Consider the following 19,612-nt stretch of genomic DNA (forward strand, 5'->3'; position numbering starts at 1 on the left):
ATGTCCATCCACCTGCTTATTCACACATCCATCCACTCATCCATCCCTACTGCTTTTTTTTAAATTTTATTTTATGATAGTCACACACAGAGAGAGAGAGAGAGAGGCAGAGACACAGGCAGAGGGAGAAGCAGGCTCCATGCACCGGGAGCCTGACGTGGGATTCGATCCCGGGTCTCCAGGATCACGCCTTGGGCCAAAGGGAGGCGCCAAACCGCTGTGCCACCCAGGGATCCCCCTACTGCTTTTTCAATACATTTATTCATCCTTCATCCTTTCTGCCATTCTCCCATCCACCTGTTATCCATCCATCCATCCATCCATCCATCCATCCATCCATCCAGTCATCCATCCAGTCATCCATCCATCCATCCATCCATCCATCCATCCATCCAGTCATCCATCCATCCATCCATCCAATCATCCAACTAACCAATCAACCATCCATCCATCCACCCATCCATCCTACTGCTCTTTCAGTACATTTGTTCACCCTTTATCCTTCCTGTCATTCTCCCATCCACCTGCCATTCATCTAACCATCCAACCATCCATCCATCCATCTATCCATCCATGAACCCATCCATCCACTCATTCATGCATGCATGCATCCATCATCCATTCATTTACCCATCATCCATCTATTTATCCATCATCCACTGACCAATCCAACCACCCTCTGATCCATTTGTCAAACCACTCTACTGATGCATCAGTTCATTTTTTCATCCCTGTATCTCCCCATCCCTCCACCCATCCTCCACCCATCCACTCTCTCAGCAGCCCACCCTTTGTTTGGCAGCTGTTGGTCAGTTTTTCCCTCAGCCTAGTCCTGTTGCTCTTGGTCACTTCATGGGTTTTGTTCCCAAGAGGATCTTTCCCCTGGCTTCCAAATCCTCCTGTTGCTCTTGGTCACTTCATGGGTGTTGTTCCCAAGAGGATCTTTCCCCTGGCTTCCAAATCCTCCTGCCCACAGAGATCAAAGCCTGGCATCTGTTTCCCAGGAACTCGACCTGGGGGCGGTCTCAGGAAGCAGATGCTAACACAGGATTTTGGCGGGACCAACCACTGCTGGGTTGGTTGGCAGTGTCTCCTGTCTTGGTGCTAGTGGAGAGGTGACAGCCCGGGGCACGTCAGGGACACCTCCACTGTGATGTCTGGGGTGGGGCACCAGGGGAAGGAAATGCACTTGCTGCTGCCCCATATTGAGAGCTTGACAGGTGGAGGGAGGCGGTAAGTGTGGAAGTGTGGGATCAGATGCTGGCGTGGGGGGAGGTGCTGCCAGAGAAACACGACTCACCTCCATTTAAGGCCAAGTGTGACAGCAGAGGGCCTCGTTGGCACAATGAGTGGAAGGCAGAAACAGCCAGGTCCAGACCCCAGCCTTGATTCTTGACCGAGGAGGATACAGGGTTCTCAAGTTTGGCAAGTCCACCCCGCCAGCATTCCATTCTGTAGCAGCTCTGCTTTGGAGGGGAAGCAGTCATTCCCGAGCATCCATGGAACACTGCCCTCTTCCCAGGCTCCTGGCTGAGGTCAAGGCCCTGTCCCAGGGCAGCTGCTTCTGTGACTGGTCAGCATGTGGCTGTGGTGGCCTCATTTGGAGATAAAGATAATCTTCACAGAGGTGATCAAGTCAAAATGAGGTCACGACAAGAACGCTGTGGTGGCCCGAGGCATGCAGGGCCAGTGGAGGCCAGCCCCGAGATTGCATGTTGACCCTCACCCCATCTGGACTTTGTACTTTCTGTTCCCAGCTGCTGGTCACAGCGCCCCTCCCAGAAGCCCTCCCTGCAAGGGCCAGGCTCAGACTGCTTCCCAGGGAGCCTGACCTGGGCACAAGCTCAGAAATCACGGCCCCCAGGTCCTCACAATCCCAGGGCCCACGGAAGTGGCCCCCTCCCCTTCCCATTCTGGGTTAAAGTCAAGTACTCCCTTGGGGATCAGTGTCCTGGGGCTGCCCAAACAAACCCCCCAACACTGGGGAGCTCAAACAACAGACATTTACTCACTCCCATTTCTGGAGGCTGCATGTCTGCGGTTAGGGTATGGGCAGGACTGGTTCTTTCTGAGGCTTCGAGAGAGACTCTCGCAGGATCTCATAAATTCCGGAGTTTGCCGCATCTTTGGTGACCCCCCGCCTGTGTGCTCTTTGCATGTGGATCTGTCTGCAATCCCTCTTTTTGATAAGGACACCAGTCATGGTTGGTTAGGGCCCACCCCGCAACCTCATTTTGCCTTGATCACCTCTGTGAAGATTATCCTTATCTCCTAATGAGGTCACATTTTGAGGTACCCGGGGTTAGGACTTCAACATATCTTCTTTTGGTTCAATCCTTAGCATCTTGCTTGAGGGTGACACAGGGATCCCTGCCCCCCAAGAGAACACAACTTCTGGGAAGGGGTCTGCTAGACTCCCCTGCCGGCAATGGGACCAATGACACGGTAAGTCATAGTCAACTGCTGCTGGGAGGGGAGCGAGCATGCCCTGAGGGACCTTCAGGACCTAAAGAACACGCACCTGCGTGAGATGGGTGATCAGACCGGTGTCCCCAGAAGACAGACAGCTTGTTGTCCACTCCACACTCCAGAGCATCAAGGGAGTGAGTAGTGGACGAGACCCAGGGCAGCCCCTTGGAAACATGGAGTCATGATCCCTTGCTGGAAAGGTCCCATTTCCAGACCTGAGCCAGGCTACAGACCCAGAACCCACTGGCCGAAGGACCAGCTGAAGTTCAGGACGAAAGGCCAGCCACGCTGAGGCACATGTTTGGAGGCTGACTCCCTATCCTTCCCTGAGAGGATCTCAGACATTGCTCAGGCACCTTCACGGGGGAACGGGAAATGCCCACTTGTTTCAAGGATGGTTTGGTACAGGGTTTGAGTCGAAATCAATCCCCAGGGCATCTGGGTGGTTCAGTTGTTGAGCATCTGCCTTTGGTTCAGGTCCTGATCCGGGGTTCTGGGATGGAGTCCCACACTGGCTCCCTGCAGGGAGCCTGCTTTTCTCTCTGCCTCTGTCTGAGTCTAATGAATAAATGAATAAAATCTTAAAAAAAAAAAAAAAGAAAATCAATCCCCAGGGGGCACAGGGTCACCTTGGCCTCCTGGCTATGCTAGGTGCCCAGGTAATAAACAGAGCTCTGGGCTCATGATGGGTCACCTGTTGTCATTTACTGGGTTCTCGAATGTTTAAATAGTTGGAAATGTATACACTTGGCTGGAAGAATCTGTACTTTGTTTCCACGGAGGGAAAGGCCAGTCAAAGCTTCCGGAAGTACCCCCATACAAAACCGATCTCCAATCCTGGAGGGAGTGGCAGAGATGAGAATCATTTTGAAGACCTAGAGGGTGTAGGGGGTGGTCCCCACCATCGCCATCTGAGTCAGCATCTTGGCGCCTGCATGAGCCGGATGTGTTCTACGGGGTGACAGTGGGCCCCCCACAAACACAAGCAAGCAGGAGTCTGAACCACAGCCTCCTTTCTAGATCTGCTGTCTTTGCAGAGCAGAATAATGTGTCCCTCTAGTACGCGACATTCAGCCGTTGATCTGGCAAATGTCATTCCCATCCCACCAGAAGCGGTTTGCTTTTGTGTGGGAGGAACGACAGTGTTCACTCAGTCTCGCCCCAGGGCTGTGCTAACTCTCTTGTCCTCTGTCATAATGTAGCTCAAAGGACCGAACCATCTGGACACACTTCCTACTGTCACAGCGGCCCACTGTGTCAGTGACATCATGCTAATCTGAGTTGAAGGAACAAGAAGTGGCAAGTATGTTGGAGGCCTCGTTAAGGCGCGTGAGCTCTGCAGGGCTCAGGAGGCCACCACACTGGCACCTGCTTAGGAGTTCAGTGGTCCATAGCGTGCTGGGACGTCCTCTGTGAAGGAAAGAACAGATTACTGCATCCTGCACCTGCCATCACCAAGGAGGAGGGAGTGCGATACTTGGAGGCCTCTTGGGGTTCTGAAGCTCGCTGACTCCACATGTGAGCATCCTGAGTGACACGGAAGGGAAGGCTGCCGTCTTTGATTGGGTCACAGAGCCGGAAAAGACCCTGTAGAAATGCTAAGTATGGTACGCGCGTCCCTTGGGACGTACACAGGGGCCGAGCTTCTGCCTGTGGTGTTAGAGGCATTTATGGTGGGAAAGATGCTGTGTGGAGTTTATGATAAAGCCCAATAGGATCGTCACAATGCAGACACTAAGGTTCCAGAGCAAGGCCCTGCGTCTACAGAGGAGAATTGGATCCACTTATGCTACAGCTCCGGCTTGCTGCTGGCTCTGGAGGAGGCGGAGGGCCTAACTGCGAGACATTAGGTGACCACACAGCCAGAATCGACCGACATGACCGGGATTGTCCCTGACCCACCGCATCATAATAGAGTCATGCCCACCCAGCAGCCGTCCACCAGAACAGAGACACGGCACAGCTACATCAGGAATAGTCACAGCAAAAAGTCACAGCGGAGCCGCAGGAGCAGGAGTCTGCTGGACTTAACCTGAGAACACTTACGAGGGGGAAAGGTCTGTGGGACAAAGTAGAGCCCCACCTCTGGTTCCGGCCCTGAAGGCAGAGGTGAGAGGAAATCTTCCCAAAGAGCAGAGCTTTAGAGAAGCTGTTCCCAAACTGGGGGAACTTACTATCTGCCGCAGGTGGATCTGGCCTCGAGGGCTGTAGGGGATGCCAGGGTGTGTTGGTTACAGCCCCTCAGGACAGAGCTACTTACTACTTACTCCTCTAACTGCCAGAAGTGTTGCCTGCTGCCTGCCCAGAGCCACGACTCTCTCTAGAAATTGCCTTCTGCCAAAGCAAGCTGCCTCACCCAGGATAATTCATCCTCTCCAGGGCGGCACCCCTTGACTGGAAAATGGGGGACAATAGATGTTGCCTCAGCTTGGGGCATCTCCAAGCAACCGTCTGACTCTCAGAGCTTCCCACGTTGGTAGCTGAGCCTCTGTTACAGCTTCTCCCTGCACCCAGCTCTGTATCTGGCTTCGCCGCATGTGTTGCTGCACGTACATTTCGGAGTCTCCGAGTCTATTACGGAACTCAACCTAACATGTCAGAGAAAGGACATTGAGTTTTGTATGTTTATCTTATATCTAGTCATTGTACAATATTGCAAATTTGAATTTTTTTGTATTGTGTGTGTGGGTTTTTTTTTTTTTTTTGAGATTTTATTTATTTATATGAGAGCAGGAGAGCAAGAGAACACAAGCAGGGGGAGCCGGAGCAGGACAGGGAGAAGCAGGCTCCCCGCTGAGCAGGGCTCAACGTGGGGCTCCATCCCAGGACCCTGGGATCATGACCCAAGCCGATGGCAGATGCTTAACTGACTGAGCCACCCAGGTGCCCCTTGAGTGTTCAAGTATATGATCATATTATCCCCCAATAAAAGTGTTTTGCCTTTTTGTTTCTGTAGATATAGTGTATATTTAAATTTCTTGACTTGTTTCATTAGGTAGAATTGCCAAATAAATTGTCAGTTGTAATATTGAAAATGCTCATCTCATCTCTTTTCCTGATTTGAATTTTGATATCTTTTAAAGGTGGTCTTTATCATATTTAGGTAATTTTCTTCCTGGCTTCCACAGTTTTTTTTTTTTTTTTTAATTTTTTTTAATGATTGGCCATTCAATTGTATGAAATGCCTTTTAGGTATCTGTTGAAAAAAGCACTTTGAGTTTTTCTCCTTTATTTGTTGATAAAATAAATTGTTGATAGACTTCATAATCCCAGCTGTTCTTGCTTTTATAATAAATGTTACTAGTGCATTATTTTTTTAAGACTTTATTTATTTATTCATGAGAGACACACAGAGAGGCAGAGACACAGGCAGAGGGAGAAGCAGGCTCCATGCAGTGAACCTGACATGGGACTTGATTCTGGGATCCCGCCCTGGCCCGAAAGTGGCGCTAAACCCCTGAGCCACCCGGGCTGCCCTACTAGTGCATGTTTTTGATTATCCTTCTACATTGAGTTTATCCAACATGCCAATATTTTAAACTTTCTTCTTTCTTTCTTTCTTTCTTTCTTTCTTTCTTTCTTTCTTTCTTTCTTTCTTTCTTTCTTTTCTTCTTTCTTTCTTTCTTTCTTCTTTCTTTCTTTCTTTCTTTCTTTCTTTCTTTCTTTTCTTTCTTCTTTCTTTCTTTCCTTCTTTCAGATTTTGTTTTTATTTATTTATGAGAAACACAGACAGAGAGAGAGAGAAAACAAGAGCAGCAGAGGGAGAAGCAGGCTCCACACAAGGAGCCTGACATGGGACTCAATCTCCGGTCTCCAGGATCAGGTCCTGGGCTGAAGGCGGTGCTAAACCGCTGAGCCACACAGGCTGCCCTCTTGCTACTTTCTTTGTCTCATTCTTCTAATGAGGCATTAGCATTAATGTAATGCTGACTTTTACAAAGTGAATTGTGGAGTTTTCTTTTTTTTTTTCTTTTTCTTTTTTTAATGGACCAGAGTTATTTCAATAACAAGGGAATTCCCTTGACTTTTGAAGGTTAAATAGAACTCATATTTAAAAATGTCAGGGTCAGGGCAGCCTGGGTGGCTTGGCGGTTTTAGCGTTTTAGCGCTTGCCTTCAGCCCAGGGCCTGATCCTGGAGACCAAGATCGAGTCCCGCATGAGGCTCTCTGCATGGAGTCTGCTTCTCCCTCTGCCTGTGTCTCTGCCTCTCTCTCTCTGTGTCTCTCATGAATAAATAAATAAAATCTTTAAAAAAAATGTCAGGGTAAAAAAAAAAGTCAGGGTCTTGTGCCTTTTAAAATGGTAGAAATTTAATAATCTTTCCAGTTTATTCTGTAGTTTTCCTATTGGTCGCTTCCTTCTTCATTGGCACGGTCTCTTTAGTTTTGGCCAAACCCTCAAGTTTAACACCCCCAGATATGTTCAAACTTGTCAACCTCCAGGATAATGGATGGATGGGATGTTCACTCTTGCCCAAGTTGTCTATGGGTGTATGGATGCTGAATTTCCTAGGAGGGCTTCCTTTGGTTGAATTGGGGTACTCAATAATAGCAGAAACTGAGCGAATTCTCCAAGAAAAGGGTTGCTGTCACAGACCTATGGGTGGTCTGCGGTGTATGCTTTGAAGTGACTGCAAACTGAAGGTGCAACTTCACAGGAGACTTATTACGATGGCAGCAAGCATAAGAAAAGATGTTCAAGCTCATGATGATAAGGAGAATCCAGGTTTACAATCAATGAGATATTGTCTCCCATGCAAGACTGATAGAATTTTAAAACAACCAATATTTCTCAGTTTTGGAGAAGGTGTCCATGACATGGATATAAGATTAGATTTGTGGAGCATATTTAGAGACCAGTTTGGCAATTTCTGTCAACACTTCACAAGTGCATACCCTATGACACAGCAATTCCTCTTCTAAGAATTTCCTTTATAAGAAATACCTGCCCAAGCATCTATGCATAAGGATGTCCACTCAGCAGTATTCAAAATAGCAGATATTGAAAAATTAAACATCCATTCAAAGAGGAACAGTTCAGCAATGGTGGAATCATCATTATTGTGGAATGTTATGCAGTTATTAAGAAAACTAAAATAGGGCAGCCCAGGTGGCTCAGCGGTTTAGTGCTGCCTCCCTGGGGCGTGATCCTGGGACCCGGGATCGAGTCCCGTGTCGGACTCCCTGCGTGGAGTCTGCTTCTTCCTCTGCTTGTGTTTCTGCCTCTTTCTCTCTTTCTGTGTGTCTCTCATGAATAAATAAATAAATAAAATCTTAAAAAAAAGAAACTAAAATAGATCTGAATTATAGACAGGGGATAACAGCCATGACGTATTGCTAAATACAAGAATCAACCTGCAGGATGGGATGTATAGTATGAAGCATTTGTGTAAATGGTGTATGTGTGTGTGGTTAGGCGCTTAGCAAAATGTCTAGAAATGTGGTTACTCCAGATAGTTGGCAGGGTGGTGTGGGAGAATGAGAAGGACACTTTTATCTTTTTATTTAATTTATATCTATACTGCTTGACTTTAAAAAAAAAAGGCATGTATTGCTTTGGCAATAAAACAAAAAGGTTTTTTAGTGCTTGCAACAAAATGCTGATGTAATTTTAAACCAGTTGGCAATTTCTTTTGGAAGGAGCAATACTAGAGCTTCTGCACTGGGAATTGGACTAAACTGTGACTTTTTAGTCTTAAGGGAACTAGACAAGGCATTAATTCTATTAATTAATGCATCAGCAGATTCCATCTCAGCAAAGGCTGTCTTAATGAGGTGCTCGGGGCATCCATTATTTATCTTACAAATATCAACTCAGGGCCCTACTTGTGTCAGGCAGTATAACAGATGTACCCTCTGAGGGTGCGGTGCTGGAGAAGCGCAAATAGCTCCCAGACTGCTCCCTCTTCCTTGCGCCCACCCCGACCTCTCCGACCTCCCCGCAGATGAACTCCGTTGACCCCACCTCCTCCACGCTCCAGGACCCCCGCGGAAGAACGTAGCGGCCTGGACTGCAGCCTCACCCCCGCGCAGCGCTGTGGGCATGTTGGACACGGCCCTCCTGGACCCCTCGGCCTCCGGTCCTTCAGGCGCACGGGGGACTGGGGACAGGGCCAGCCCATGGGAGGCCCGCACAGGTAGCTCCTGGTACCGTTAGCGGCGGAGGCGGGGCTCCAAACGCCGGCCTGGCCACGCTCCCGTCCCCGCTTGCGTCCCCACCGCGCGCCTTCTCGGGTGCATCCCTCCCCAGGCGCGCACCCCGCGCCCCTGGCCCCCGCCGCCCTCCGGGAGCTGTCCGCGGTGGTGACCGCAGGCGCCGCCCGGCTCGGCCGCTGCCACGCGTCCCCGGGGCGGGGTGCGCGCAGGGACCCGCCGGCGCTTTCCACTGCGCAGGCCCTCCCGCGCGGCCCCGCCCCGCGCCCCCGGCCCCATCCCCGCGCCCCGAGACCCAGCCTCGGCCCCATCCACGCGCCCCCCGAGCCCCAGCCCCGGCCCCAGCCGACGCGCCAAGAGGCCCCAGGCACACAGCGCCCGGGCCCCAGCCCCGCGCCCCCACCCCAGACCCGCCCCAGGCCCCGCGCCCCGGCCCCAAGCCCCGGCCCCGGCCCCGCGCCCCGCCGCCCCAGCCCCCGGCCCCGGCCCCGGCCCCAGCCCCAGCCCCGGCCCCAGCCCCAGCCCCGGCCCCGGCCCAGGCCCCGGCCCGGCCAGGCCATGGCGCTCAACAATTTCCTCTTCGCGCAGTGTCGTGTGACTACTTCCTGGCCTTCCTGTCCGCCTCGTGGTTGTGGGCCGCTGTCCGAGAATGGCCACGACTTCCGCGGCCGCTGCCTGCTGTTCACCGAGGGCATGTGGCTGAGCGCCAACCTGACGGTGCAGGAGCGCGAGCGCTTCACGGTGCAGGAGTGGGGCCCGCCGGCCGCCTGCCGCTTCAGCCTGCTGGCCAGCCTCCTGTCGCTGCTGCTCGCCGCCGCGCACGCCTGGCGCACGCTCTTCTTCCTCTGCAAGGGACACGAGGGGTAAGTCGGGGCCTGGGGCCCTTCCCAGCCCGCGGAGCCCCCAGCCTCCTCCCCGCCTCGGAGGAGCGGGACACCCTCCCTCTTCCGGGGAGCTCGCAGGCCCCCAACATATCAACCCTGGGTGCTCAGCGCCTCCGTGCACACTGCCCTTTGTCTGCGCGGAGCCTGGGCACCTTGAGGGTCGCCTGCGCTCCGGACAAGGCCACTACTTGCATCACCTCCCTCCCCCCGGAGAGCAAATGTTGCATCGTCATCTCTGAGCCGGCCTGGGCCCTCCCTGGGCCCTCCCTGGCCTGCCGGCTCAGGCCTACTCCAGGTGCAGGGGAGGGACGGGCCAGGCAGGTGGCTGACAAGGCAAACTGGGGAGTCCTCTCCTCATCCCCACCCCCATCCTCCTGGGAAGGATGAGGATGGTGGGGCCACAGGCTCGGCTGAGGATGCATGACAGACAGGGAGCAGCAAGCAGGTCCAGGAGGCCTCCCTCCTCCCGGCCTCCGTGTGCCTCTTGGCCTTCCTGCCCTGGCACAGTTCTTGAGAGTGGGATGTGGTTCCCCTGGGGCCCTCAGCCTGTAGCATTCTATGGCCTCCACCCCTGGGACCCCTTGTGGACCCACCACAATCCCTCCTGCCCCTCGCCTGCCTCACATCTGCAGGGGAAATCTAGCCCTTTCCCAGACCCCACCCTGCCCTGGCCCCATCCATCAACCATTGGCAGTTTTCAGGGGCTTTTCTCTTCTTTTGGGGACATGAGAGATAAGCTATTGCTCTGAGGGTCACTGTGGGTAGGAGGTCAGGTGGGGACTCCCCAGAGCCCTCAGCTTGGCTTGGGCCTGGACAGAGGGGCCAGAGAGGAGTGACAGGGGTGGCAAGGTGAAGAGGATGGGACAGCCTACTGTGGGGACTGAAACACCCAGTGGAGGGTGAGGTCCAGCAGCCCACGTGTGTGAGTTTCCCGGGCTGCTCTAGCAAAGTGCCATAAGCTGGGGCTTAAAACAATTTATTCGGCCACAGTTCTGGAGGCCAGAAGAAAAAAATCAAGGTGTCGGCAGGGTGGGTTCCCTCTGGAGGGAGGATCCTTACTAGGCTAGCTGCTGGTAGCGGCCTACAACCCTTGACATCCCTCAGCGTGGGGCTTTGTCACTCCTATCACCGTCTCTGTTTTCATGGCCTCTTCTCTCTCTGTTTCTTTCTCTCTACTTATAAAGACACCAGTCGTTGGATTTAGGGCCCACCCTAAATCCAGTATGACCTATCCTGAGATCTTTAGCTGAATGACACCTGCAAAGACCTCAAGCCCAACTAGGGTCACACACACTGGTAGTGGGGTGAAGCCTCGGATGCATGTTGTCGGGGGCGCAGTTCAGTAGCCTACAGTATGGTTCTGGACTGAGGGTCTGCAGGAAGCCACATGTCAGCCTGAGGTGCCTCCAGGTGCTGTGGGGCTGGGGCTCTGCACAGGGTGAGCCCAGGCCAGTCAGGGGGCCATCCTGCCCTCCCTCAGGCCTCCTCCTTACACAACTTGCTGGATGGCTGGTGTCCCCGGGAGGCATCTGAGATGTCATCCGCACGCATGTTGCCAAGCCTGGGTGTCACCTAGTCAGTGTCTCTGTGCAGATGGGGACAGGGAAACATCTCTGGGTATGAGACAGGGTCTGAGGAAAAGGATGGACGGTCAGCAGGGTAGGGTAGCTGAGGTCCCTTCAGTCCTGGAAGCTGCCTGAGGCCAGTGGGCACAGGCTATGGGGGGAGCATGGTTTGACCATCAGCTCATGCCCATTGCTCCACCTTGTCCCTATAAGACAAATGGCCTCAAGAGACCCCATCTTACAGCTGTATGATGACACTCCCCAGATTTGCTGCCCAATTTGTGGGGAATGGGCAGTCCTGCATGACCAGGATTCCTTTCTTGAAGGCTCTGGGGCTCTTAGCTCTGTCTTTCTCATGCCCAGTCTCTGGGGGTGTTTTGGGGCTCTGGAATCTCGCATTGGTCTGAGCCACAGAGGCTGGGCCATACCTAGAGAGCTGCTTATAGGTCCTCACCAGCTAGACACTGGAACACCTCGAGGTCAGAAAGGTTGGGCCTGCCTTGTGCAGCCACAGGCAGGATGGGAACTGGAGAAGCCAGTCCCAGCTCAGCTGTTGGTCAGGCCGCACGGAGCAGGCCAGGCGGGCAGGAGGCTGGGCAGGGCCATTGGAGTGAGCTCGTGGGATGGCGAGGGCCCCAGGTGTCCAGCCCACTGGGACGTCAGTCCTGCCGCCAGACTTGGAGCTCTAGAGGGTCCTACCTGCTTAGGGCCAGCGTCCACACTGCTCTGGCGTTGGCTGCTGTGACTGCGGAGACCCGCCAGGAGCCCTGCCCTTCATCTGGGAGGGGCTCACGGCCGGGTCCCCAGGGCCTGGGTAAGACCCTGTCTGTGGTCCCCTCCCTCCTCCTGTGGGGTGTGTCCCTGGGCCAAGTGGGGGCCCGGACAGTTGTGCCCAGGAGCGTGCAGGGCCAAGGGGTTGGGGCAGCTTTTGCAGGAGGCTTCATCCCGGTGACTGAAGGAATCTGTGGCACCTGTGGCTTCCTGGGGTGCTTGTTGGCGGGGGGGCACCGGGGTGACCTGAGGGTGGTCACAGGCCTGGGGGCCTGGGGCGCTTTGCCTGAGCAGAAGCCCTTGGAGAGTGCAGGTGGCAGCAGTTTATGATTGACGGCTGGGGAGCGCTGGGTCAAAACAACCCATCTGCCGGCCCACACATGTCCCCAGCCTGCAAATCGCTCCCAGGGCTTCCCGGACCGGGATAGCTGTCACCATGGAGACGGCACATCCGCCGGCACCCTGAGAGGCTGGAGAGAGATGGCGTTAACCCTGTGTGTGCCGGCCTTCCTGGTTTATTAGTTTTTTTGGCCACTGCCCTGTGGGTCCTTGGGGAGTGGGCAGGGGGGCGCATTGTGGATTCTGGGGGGCGGGGTGACACACTCAATTCTTCAAAACTCTGTGAAGCCCAGGCAGGTTCCACGGAAAGAGACCAGGAACGGACCTGGGCAGTGGGAGGAGGCTGTTGGGGGGATGACCTCAGCCCCCCACCGCCGCTGTCTTATAGGATGGGGTGCCACCTTCCTGTCGTGGCAGGAGAACCCTACATTCTACCTGTTTAATAGGGATATGGCTGGAGTCTCCAGACAGTCAGGTTTCCTGGCTCTTGGAGGTTCTGTTGTAAACCCCCTGAGGGCGGGAGGGGGCAGGTCTCAGAATGGAGGTGGGGGAGTTCCCTGGGGGTGGCCATGCAGGGACCGACAAGCTGCCGGCGTGCCTCTCTAGAGTTCAGTACAGAGCGTGGAGGATGCCAGGGAGCAGGATTTGAGGTGGGTGGTTGCCTGCCCGGCATGTCCCGTGCACCCTGGCCCTCCTTCCCTCTAGGAAGGCCTGCTGGGGGCAGCAGCTGGTTCGCCCAGGATGTTGGGGACCTGCTGGGCAGGATGCCTGGCGGGACATGGAAGGCTGTGGGCAGGTGGAGGGCACCCAGGGAACCGGCTGTCCCGGCCATCTGGCCTTCTGTGCTCTGCCTGGGGAAGCTCAGTCCTGTCCCCCGGGACCACTCCATTCTCCTTGGTTGGAGTCAAGTGGCCATCTAAAGTCTGGGGGGAGGGACGCCTCACCTGGGTGACTCAGCGGTTGGGGGCCTGCCTTCGGCTCAGGGTGTGACCCCGGGGTCCTGGGATCGAGTCCCACATCGGGCTCCCTGCGTGGGGCCTGCTTCTCCCTCTGCCTGTGTCTCGGCCTCTCTCTTTGTCTCTCAGGAATAAATAAAATCTTAAAACAAAATGAAGTCGGGGTGTAGACTCTGGGTAACCTCTGCTTTCCTTGGAGCATTAGCTCCTGGGAGTGGACTCCCAGAGCCCTGCCTAACCCCGCTGTCCCGCAGGGGGCACAGCTGGGCCCCAGCCACAGTCTCCAGGTATCTGGTTGCCCGGCCTGCTCCCCCGCTTCTGTGTCCTGTGGCTGCAGGCCCAGCCCCGTGCACACAGCTCCAGGCAGGCCAGGTCAGGGTTGTGGGTGGGTGGAGGCCTGTCCTGGGGAGGGAGCGTGTGCTCAGGAGCCAGCACCCTGGCGGTTATTGCCCGGGCTCCCTTGCCCACATAAGCTCCCTCAGTTTCCACAATGACCCAGTGGGGGGCTCTTGCCACCCAATTTACAAAGGGAGAAATTGGGGCTTGGACAGCAACTTGCTGAGGTCACACAGCTGGCCAAGAGGCGGGCCGGATTTGACACCCTGCTGTGCCTGGACCTCCTCGGAGCTGGGGCGGCCAGAACCTACCCCTTTATAACTATTTATAACCCCCTGACCTCTTATTGGCTTTTGCAGGGCCCAGTGGATTTTGCAGTTTAGGCTTGTCCATCGGGGTCCCAGCTAGAAACAGATGGCTCGCCCACGTGAGGGAACCTGAGGAGAGCGGTTGGCAGAGACGAGCATGTGGGCCAGCCGTGGGCCCTGCAATGGCCCTGTCACCTCCTCTGGCCGCAGGGTCCACATGGGGAGGGTTATGTGGATGAGGCCGCCTGGAGAGGCGTGCTGACCTTTGGTAGGGGGAGAGCAAGTGGGGCGCCCCCCGGCAGGGCCCTGGGGATGAGCACCTCCCACCTCTCCTTGTACCCCAGGCCCGGGGGCCCCCACTGGCTGAGCTCAACCCAATCCAGGGAGAGAGGTCCACTGCATGGTCTACTTGGGGCAGCCCCTCCGGTGGAGGATGGAGGGGTGAGGATCTGCAGAGTGTGGGGCCCTCGGGTAATCTGCTGTGGGCAGGGGGCCTGGAGCCCACCCACAAACACTGATCAACTCAGGCAGCACAGATAAGTTCGGGCAGCAAACATGTGCGCCCTCGACCCTGAGCTGTCCTGAGGGTGGCCCCAGTCAGCTCAGGTGGGGGCCTAGGCCGGGTGCTGAGCGCGCTGGCACGGGGTGCTCACCTTTGTCGCCTCTGGTCAAGGCCCCCGGGGCGTCCTTGTGAGTGAGAGTACGAACACGCTGGCTGGCCCCACTCTCCTGGGGTGTGATTTTTGGGTGTGATTCTGGGATTGCAGCCTGGTCCCCTCTTGCCTCCCGTTCATGCCCCCAGCCCCTCCTGCCCCTGCGCCTGTGCAGCAGCGTGGCCTGCTGGCGCCTGCTTCCACCTGGGTGCCGCTGACCTCGGTTTATCGCCTGCCCGTGGCTGGGAGGCCTGCGGGGGCCGGGACTGGGGCATGGTTATTCCCTGTCCTCAAGGCCCAGCACAGGGCGGGCGGATGCTCAGAGAGTGCTTGGCGAGTGAACAGGTGGACAAGGACCGGTGCGTGGATCTGTGCTTCGCGCCGGCCGCGGTTTCCGGCCCCCTGACAGCAGCCGCACTGCTTTCCTGGCTGGTGTGATCGTGCCCCTCAGACCTGATGGGTTGATGGCAAAGATGTCCACTGCGGCGAGGGTGGCCGGTGCTGCCGCCCCTCCCGAGGACGCCCTCGGGTCCCCCCGCACGCACCCAGGCTCAGCCAGGCCTGACCGAGGCTCCCGTGCAGGACTCTGAGTCTCCAGGGGATGATTCGGAGATGGCGGGGTGGTGGGGTGGGCTGCTGTGTTGCGACCCCAGGCCCCGTGCCGCCAGAGAGCAAACACTGGTGTCCCGTGTAGGCACCCGGGTCCGTGTGGCCTGTCTTCTTGGCCCTGCCTCCGGCGCTCTCCACACCCCCACCCCATCACAGCCGGGCCTTTTAGATGAGAGCAGGGTCACACCACAAGGCCGTGACGCAGGTCCAGGCCAGCAGTGTTGGTGACCATGTGGGCACAGGGCCTCAGGGCAGCCGGGTGGGGCAATGGCCTGGAAAGGGTGTCCTGCTCTTCAGCTTGTGCTGGTCCTAACGTGCTGGAAGCAAACACCACTGGGTTGGGATCTTGGCTCTGCTTCCTCTGTAGGGCAGGGTTGACATGTGCTTTCCACTCCAGGCCCTGGGGAGGCTGGGATGGGGCTTTGGGGTGCGGGACAGCGAGGGAGGGGAAGGTGGCCCCGGTGGCCCCGCATGGCCCCATTACCCCATCCAGCCCAGGCCCGAGCTGTCTCCTGGCCCTGCTGGGCTGTTGTGGGGACCCTGGGGTGGTGGCGCACGGTGACTGTCCTCTCCTGTCCTCTCCCGAAGCTCCTTCCTCTATGCCTTCCTGAACCTCCTGGTCAGCGCTTCCGTGGTCTTCCTCGTCTTCATCGCCAGCACCATCGTGAGCGTGGGCTTCACCATGTGGTGTGACGCCATCACTGAGAAGGGCACCGTGCCCCACAGGTGGGCCTGGGCGCTGCCCCACCCCTGCTGCCCCCAGACGTCGTCCTGGTGCAATAAATACATCCTGAAAAAGAAACATAAATGGATTATGGGGGAGCCTTATACTACAGTATAAAACCCATAAAATAAGTTTCCCCTTAATATTTTTGTTATTTCCTCATGAAAACCAGTGCAGTAGAGGCCACCCCCTGCCTTCTCTGTGAATGGCAAATATAGGAGAATCCTGTTCGAGCCCGAGGTTTCCTGCCTGGGCCCCCACCTGTGCACACCCGGCCAGAGCCTTTCCTGGACCTGCCTCCTTCATGTCAATGCCCCTTCACAAGAGAAGAGGGCCTCGCACACCCGGGGTATGGAGACGGAGGCCCAGTGCGCTCTGATGTGGCCACACAGCAAGGCCCGGGGACCCCACTCTGGGCTGCCTGCAGAGGGGCCTGGGGAGTGCTGAGCCGGGTTTGCTGCTGGAGGGTTGGCAGGCAGCGATAGCAATGGGAGAGGAGCGTGAGCAGCAGCTTTTGGGCCGGAGGGGGTCAGGGATGAGGCCTTTGGGGCCAGGACAGCTGCGTCACTGTTTGGGGCTGCTGCGTGCAGCTCCCTGTGCTCCGTGTCCCAGTGTCACCTGCCACCCCACGTCTTGCTGTTTCAGCTGTGAAGAGCTCCAGGACATCAATTTGGAGCTAAACGTGGACAACTCTGCCTTCTACGACCAGTTTGCCATCGCCCAGGTAGGCGGGGCTGTTCTGGTGGGCGGGGCGTTCTGGTGGGGGGGGCTGTTCTGGTGGGGGGCTGCCTGGTGCTCAGGGAAGCAAGCACTTTGGGAGGGGTCCATTCCTCTGGACGTTCACTGAGCGCAGCCCTCCCCCAGGGGAGGCTGAGGGTGGGGCCAGGCAGAGGAGATACAGCTGAGTGAGCGGTATAGCCAGGAAGGCTTCCCGGAAGGGGGTGGGAGGAGGCCGGATCTCCGAGACTGAAGCAGGGGGTCTTGCAGGTGGCAGTGGAGAGGGGGGTGAGGCAGGGGCATCCTGGGAGAGCGGGCACCAGAGCTCGCTGCAGGAGTGAGGTCCGGGGGCTCAGGCAGTGGCTGTAGGCCAGGTGGAAGGAAATGAGGCATCAGATCCTGGATCTGTAGTGCCGGGTCGGGAGCTTGGTGCCAGGTGGGCACCCTCCGAAAATGCTGGGGCGCTCGTGGGTGTTCCCGGGCCGGGGAAGCTGATGCGGTGTCTGAGGAGGGGCTTAGGGGTCCAGCCTGTGATGTGGGGGGACAGCCTGTGTAAGCTGCATTCCCTGCCCTCCGGTACATCTCTGGGGACCCCGCGGGCTGGGATGCAGGAGCGTCAGGGTTTGTTAGTGGTCAGTGAGGGTCTGTTTCTCAAAATCTGCATCTGTGTCCAGGCAGATGACGCTGGTGACGGGTGCCTGGGTGGGACTGGCTCCTTCCAGCGCTGAGCAGGGCTCCCTGGCATCCAGGTCCATTACCGGACCCCAGACCTGCCTCTCAGGGCTCACGGGGGCCAGTGGCCGGTCTGAGGACCCTTCCTTCAGGGGAGGAGCCTCTAGGGGGTTGGACATCCAGTGGGTCCGAAGGTTCTTTGCTGAGAGGAGCTGAAACTGCCAGAGACACCTGCATGAACATTTGGTGGAGACTGCTTCAGCCTCATTTACACCAATTAGATTAGGAAGGCGTGAGCTGGGGCTGGTGACAAATAACCCCCAAGGAGAATCTGTTTGATGTGGCTCAGGCCTGGTTCCGATTAAATCGTTTCTCCTTCAGTGTTTGGTGACGGCAGCTAAAGGTCGGTTTGCTCTAGCGGTGGGGGAGGCCGTGTTTAGACGGGCTCTCTGCGGAGCCGGGGGCCGGGGTCCCCCGAGCATCGCGCAGCTTGGGGTTCAGAGGGCTGGCCGCCACGTACCAGGAGGGGTGGTGGCGCGAGGCAGGAGGCGCGGCGGACCCCGGAGCTCGCCCCGGTCCTGTCCCTGAAGCGGTCGCCGCCTTTGCCCGGGCAGGCGGGTGGGCGCACCGGGCGGCGGATGGCGGGTCCGGCCGGCCTCCTGACCCTACCTCTGCCCTCTGCGTAGTTCGGCCTCTGGCCTCGTGGCTGGCCTGGCTGGCCATCACCATCCTGGCTTTCCTGAAAGTCTACCACAACTACCGCCAGGAGGACCTGCTAGACAACCTGGTCCATGAGAAGGAGCTGCTGCTGGCCAGGCCGACCCCCCGCGCCTCCTTCCAGGAGGAGAAGAGCGCTGTCATCTAGCTGTGGCCAGGGGAGCCCGGCCCTGGATGCCCCCTCGCCCCGCCCAGGGCCCTCGGGCCAACCCCGGGGACGGTCTGCCCGGCCCTCTGCCTGCCCCTTGCCTTGCATGTCTCCCCTCGGCTCTGCGCGACGTGAGCGACCCCGCTCACCCAAGCACCCCATTCCCGCCCTGAGTGTGGTGGTGAGTGGGGCGGGCGCCAGCCCTCCCGCGGGGACACACAGAGACTGCGGGACGTCCTCCGGGCTTCCCGCACACGCAGCGCACCTGTCCAGGGGCCACGGGCTGGGCGAGCCTCGGTGCGGGGAGCGCCCACCCCCTTGGATGCCTCTGGCCGCAGGGCTTGCGGCTCGTGCCTCAGCCGGATGCCGTCTCCACACCGGCTTGCCCAGGCGTGAGTCTGTGCCCCATTCTGTGGCAGCAGCCCGTGTCCCCAGGATGACCCCAGCCCGCGATGGCCGGACGCCACTCTTGTCCCTTGCTCCTGAGCAGCGCGTGGGAGCAGGGGCCCACTGCAGGAACGAGCTCTCTGCCGTGTGTCTCGACCTCCTGGCTCTGCACTTCCCCCACTGCCTCCGCAGGGCCGAGTCCCCGGGTGGCCGGCCTGGGTCTCGGCATCACAGGGCCAGTCAGGTGGTGGCCGGGTGGCCATCCTGGGAAGTGGCTGTGCTGCCAGAGCTAGGAGCCCGCACCCCGTGCCACAGGACTTGCTGGGGGAGCCACGTGTGCCCCTGCCTGGGAGGAACCTGGGCCCCAGCGTTTGTCTCACAGTGTAGGGGGGTGGGGGGTGGGGACGTGGGCTGGGGGGTCCTACCTCCTAGGGAGGGAGGGACAAGGCAGGTGCCACGGCGCTGTCTGTAAGTGCGTGTGAGGGTGTGTGTGATGTGTGTGTGTGCATGCGTGTGGGTCTGCATGGGGAGGGTGTGTGAGCATCTGAATGTGTTAACTGCACACACGAGTGCAGTTCTTTGTGAGTGCCTATGTACGAGTGTGAGTGTGCATGTGCACATAAGCACGCACACGTACAAGTGTGGGAGCGAGCTGTGTGAGCATGCATGTCCACGGGTGTGAGTGTGAGCATGAGTGGGCATGAGAATGTGAGTGCATGTGAGCCTGAGTGGAAATGTGTGCATGTGCAATGGGAGTATGAGTGTGTATGTGTGAGTGTGTGTGCAGCGGAAGGTGTGAGCAGAGCTCTGTATCTCCACCCACGGGGGTGCCCCCAGTGCCCCGGCACCCCAACGAGGGGATGCCTTCCCATCTGATGTGTGCACAGCACCGAGGCCCCCAGAGGGCACACCCCATCCACACATCATCCGGAGGGGGAGCTGGGGTAGGGAACTGGGACCAGAGCTCAGTGGTGAGCAACCTGGGGCTGCTTGGCTATGGGTCCCCCCTCACAGGGCTCCCCGACTTCTGCATCCGCACACAGTCCTCCGAGTACTGTCCAGGAGCGGGGCCCCTTCCCCGGGCTCAGTGAGCCATTCTGCTTTCCCGGGCTCACCGTCCTGCTGCTCCCACCCTCCAGGGAAGGAGAGACCCGGCGCCCCCCGTCCATGCCTCGTGCTGCCAGAGGCCGGTTTGGTCTCCCAG

The 19,612-nt window shown here is 57.4% G+C and overlaps 1 long non-coding RNA gene and 1 pseudogene across 1 annotated transcript; both read left to right on the plus strand.

Moving 5' to 3' along the window:
• The first annotated feature begins 2,294 nt into the window (after positions 1–2,294).
• LOC119878864 lies at positions 2,295–8,600 on the plus strand. The gene is made up of 3 exons (XR_005387199.1): positions 2,295–2,445; positions 3,672–5,088; positions 8,415–8,600. It is a non-coding gene; the product is annotated as an uncharacterized LOC119878864 (long non-coding RNA).
• A 580-nt stretch (positions 8,601–9,180) lies between these two features.
• LOC119878863 lies at positions 9,181–18,520 on the plus strand (annotated as a pseudogene).
• Positions 18,521–19,612: the final 1,092 nt, after the last annotated feature.

The sequence above is a fragment of the Canis lupus genome, unplaced genomic scaffold (genome assembly GCF_011100685.1).
Source record: "Canis lupus familiaris isolate Mischka breed German Shepherd unplaced genomic scaffold, alternate assembly UU_Cfam_GSD_1.0 chrUn_S2012H2211, whole genome shotgun sequence".
Lineage (NCBI taxonomy): Eukaryota > Metazoa > Chordata > Mammalia > Carnivora > Canidae > Canis > Canis lupus.